Source organism: Myotis brandtii, unplaced genomic scaffold, assembly GCF_000412655.1.
Source record: "Myotis brandtii unplaced genomic scaffold, ASM41265v1 scaffold1601, whole genome shotgun sequence".
NCBI classification, from domain to species: domain Eukaryota; kingdom Metazoa; phylum Chordata; class Mammalia; order Chiroptera; family Vespertilionidae; genus Myotis; species Myotis brandtii.
In genome coordinates this window covers 35034-38666 of record NW_005355839.1, presented here as the reverse complement: position 1 = coordinate 38666, position 3633 = coordinate 35034, and the positions used below count along the sequence as shown (strand labels likewise).

The 3633-nt window shown below is 44.5% G+C and overlaps 2 pseudogenes; both read right to left on the bottom strand.

The window, feature by feature from the left end:
- Positions 1 to 3633, bottom strand: part of LOC102246606 — a 12369-nt pseudogene continuing 8736 nt past the window's right edge.
- On the bottom strand, positions 2901 to 3632 carry LOC102246296 (annotated as a pseudogene).

Genomic DNA, 3633 nt, shown 5'->3' with positions numbered 1-3633 from the left:
TTTTTCCAGTCAACAAAAGATAAACTGTATTGAGGCCCCAGCATCACAGGGTTCAGGTATAAGGCTGCCCTGTGAATCCAAGGAGTTGGTGGAGGGGCCGTATTTAAAATTCTTATTGGGGCGCAGGTTATTGGTGTGGCCGCACTTCTTGCAGCAGTTAACAGCATGGGGGTGCAGGTAGGTGTAACACTTGCGGCAGATCATCTTGTTGCAGTTGTACTTTGGCGTGAGCTGGTGAATTGAGGGTTTGATGATGCCACCCCTCAGATAAAGTGCAGGTTGGACTCTTTCTGAATATTGTAGTCTGAGAGAGTGCAACCATCCTCTAGCTGTTTGCCCACAAAAATCAGATGCTGCTGATCAGGCGGGATGCTCTCCTTGTCTTAGATTTTAGCTTTGATATTCTCAATGATGTCACTGGGCTCAACCTCAAGGGTGATGGTCTTGCCAGTCAGGGTCTTCACAAAGATCTGCATCTCTGCATCTGCTGGGGAGGTTGCTCCACCACCTTGTTGACCAGAAAACATTTATTTTATAGGTTCGCGTGGTGTGGGGGGAAGGTCTGCCGCTTGCGTCTACAGATGCTATGGCATACAATGGGTTAAATCTTTCATGTCTAATAAGGAAGGGGTATGGGGAGACAGATATTGTTTCCCCATACTCCTTGTTTCATAAGAAGGGTAATAATAATATAAAGATCATTCTATATATATCTATACTAATAAAAGGGTAATATGCTGATTAGACCAGATGTCTTCCGGACATCCTCTGGACAAAGCCACAGCAGCTGCAAGGGCTGAGGGTCGGCTGCACAGGAGAGGCGGTGGCATAGGCCAGTCCAACACCACAGTCCCTTTCACAAAGGCCGCAGGAGAGCCCAGCCTCATGGGAGAGCCAGCACCGCGGCCACTTTTGCAGAGTTGGCACGGGAGAGGCCTCGGCATGGGAAAGATCTTGGCTCAGGAGAGGACTCGGCGTGGGAGAGGCCATGGCGCGGGTGGGTCCAGCAACCCGGCCCCTTCTGCAGAGGCAGCAGAAGAGGGGGCTGCATAATCCCAGTTCCACTGCTTCCCCTTCTGCTGAGGCAGCCACAGAGGTGTGGCTTGGGCTGATCACAATGCCATGCCTCCTCAGAAGCTGGACAGGGTGCGACCTGCTGTGCCTCAACCTCTCCAGCCCCTCCCCCAACCAGCATGGCCCCAGATCGCACCCCCCATCCACCAGTGGGCAGGGGGGCGGGGCCAGCACTCAGAAGCTAGGGCAAAGGGCTGGCAGTGGCAGCAGCAGCGGGGTGATGGGGGCGGTGCCTTCCCCTGATCGCCCAGTTGCCTCACACAGAGGGAGGCCTAAGCTGTCAGGAGGACATCCCTTGAGCGCTCTTGGATTGTGAGAGGGATCACACTGGGCTGAGGGACCCCCCACCCACCACTCCCACCATGCACGGATTTTTGTGCACCAGGCCTCTAGTTCAATCAATAATTAAGTGATACAAGAGCAAGGTGTGAGCAGCATCAATTTGTGAGCATACAGGCCTTGTTGAAGTCTTGGGATAGCTGTCTGCCGTCTTTGTGGTCAGCGGCTTCTCATCCTTGAGATGAAGGCAAGTGTCAGGGAAAGGGGCAAATGTCCATTTATGGTTAGGTATCTGATAAGATAAGGTTCCTTTAATACTGTTGGAGAGAGTTTTCAATTAATGTCTTTCCCAGTGGGCAAAAATTCCCAGTTGTAAGTTGTGGTCTTTGAGTCTTTATCTCCTGGGAATACTGTGAAATGAATGTTACTAATTTGTTAGTTCCTGTAATGGAGAATGTCTGCTTTTTTAGTTTTTCTTATATTTGGGAGACAAAAGATTTAAAAATCAACAATATGACTTTAAACAAAGTCATAATGAAGCATGGTGGTTCCTCCTTTGGAAAACTGCTGTTTAAAACTGTTTCAACTACTCTGTAATTTTTAGATATTCTCTTATTCTATAAAAGATAACTTTGTTTTTTAGCTTGAATAGTAGAAAAGAGAAATTTAACTGTTTGACCTTGCAAGCTAGCCATCTAAAGGGGCTGATACTGATAATAATTCCCGTATTCTCTCTTTTTTTTCTTTTTTCTTTTTTCTTTTTGGAATTTTATTTTGATGAAAAACTCGAGTTTACAATCATTTAGTAAATGAAGAGCAAACACTTCATTTTCCTAACCCATAACTCTTATGAAAAAAATTAGTAAATAAATATCTGTGAACAGATTAAGGGTAAGGCAGACTGGATAATAAACCACCCCTGATGTTCACACTCCCTGCGTGTGACTCACTCTAAAAGGGTGAAGCCGGCACTGGAGATAACTGAACTCTTAAGATATGGGCACTGAATCTCATTCTAATCATTCAGATAAGCCCAATGATAAATATTTATTTTTTTGCTCATCATGGGCAGTAAACTACACACATTTTACTGAAGGAATACTTTGATAGAAGCACTTAAAGTTACATTGTGCATCACAACTATAAAAATGGCTTCAACAGTTCCATTTAACCACCATTTATAAAGTGCAACTATGTAATATTCTGCATTTTATCTGGGGTGTGACATAGCAATCTAGACCAAAAGTACCCCAGCTGCCAATTTCCACCACCACGTCTGACGTCTGAAAAGATCTAATTGTGTGAAAAAGGACTGTCCCCCATACAAAGAACCAATTTCACAAACCTACTGGTAAACAAATACATTTATATAACTGGAACCTCAGGATGCTAGAGTTGTATGCATTTAAAAAACCATCCAGTTACCTTTGGTCTTTAAAGAAAGCCTACACTGTAATATCCTAAACGTTATGTGCATCTCTTGATGAAGAGAGTGGCCTTGCAGTGCAGAATGAGGAGAGTGCAATGTCACCATGAAGAGTAGCATGCTGTGGTTTCAAGGAACATCGGCATCACAGCATTGGATTCTGTACATCAGGATCGAGGTCATTGTTGCTGGAAGGGGGATGGATGGGGAGAATATTCAGCTCATCCACTTGCAGAGTTGGGTGCATGACTACCAGCTGGTCCTGGGGAATGTCTACGGCAGCTGCTGCAAGGTTGGTGATAGATTTACTCTTTACACACTGAAAGTCTACATGCCGACTCTTTCCTTCTTCCTTCTCCCAGGACATTCGAATAAAGGGTCTTTGGACATAGTTGTAAATCACTTCTGGGCGGCCCCCAGGCCTTTTCTTTATTTTTTCTTTATAGGTAGGATAACCTTCTATTCCCAATCTATTCTTCTTAAGACCCCTCACCTTCAAAACTGATTTAGTCACATCTCTGTTTTCAGTGTACTTCAAAAGTCTATATAATTTTGTGCTATAAATAATTTGTGAATATTCTTCTCCCAACTGGGGTGGATGTTCTTCATCCCAATCAACCACACCATCATCTGTAAGCACCACTATGTGGCATTCTCATTCCCCACTCTGGGCACTAGCTACCATGAGAGGCAGGATCATTTCTTCTAGATAAAATTCAGTCTATGAGACCATCATTTGATAACTCATGCATTAGGGCACCGAGAGCTCTACATTTAATAGTACTATATTCAAAAGAGATACAAAGAGATAATAGTCACATGCTTCTCTCAGTTCAGGAATAGATATGTCATCA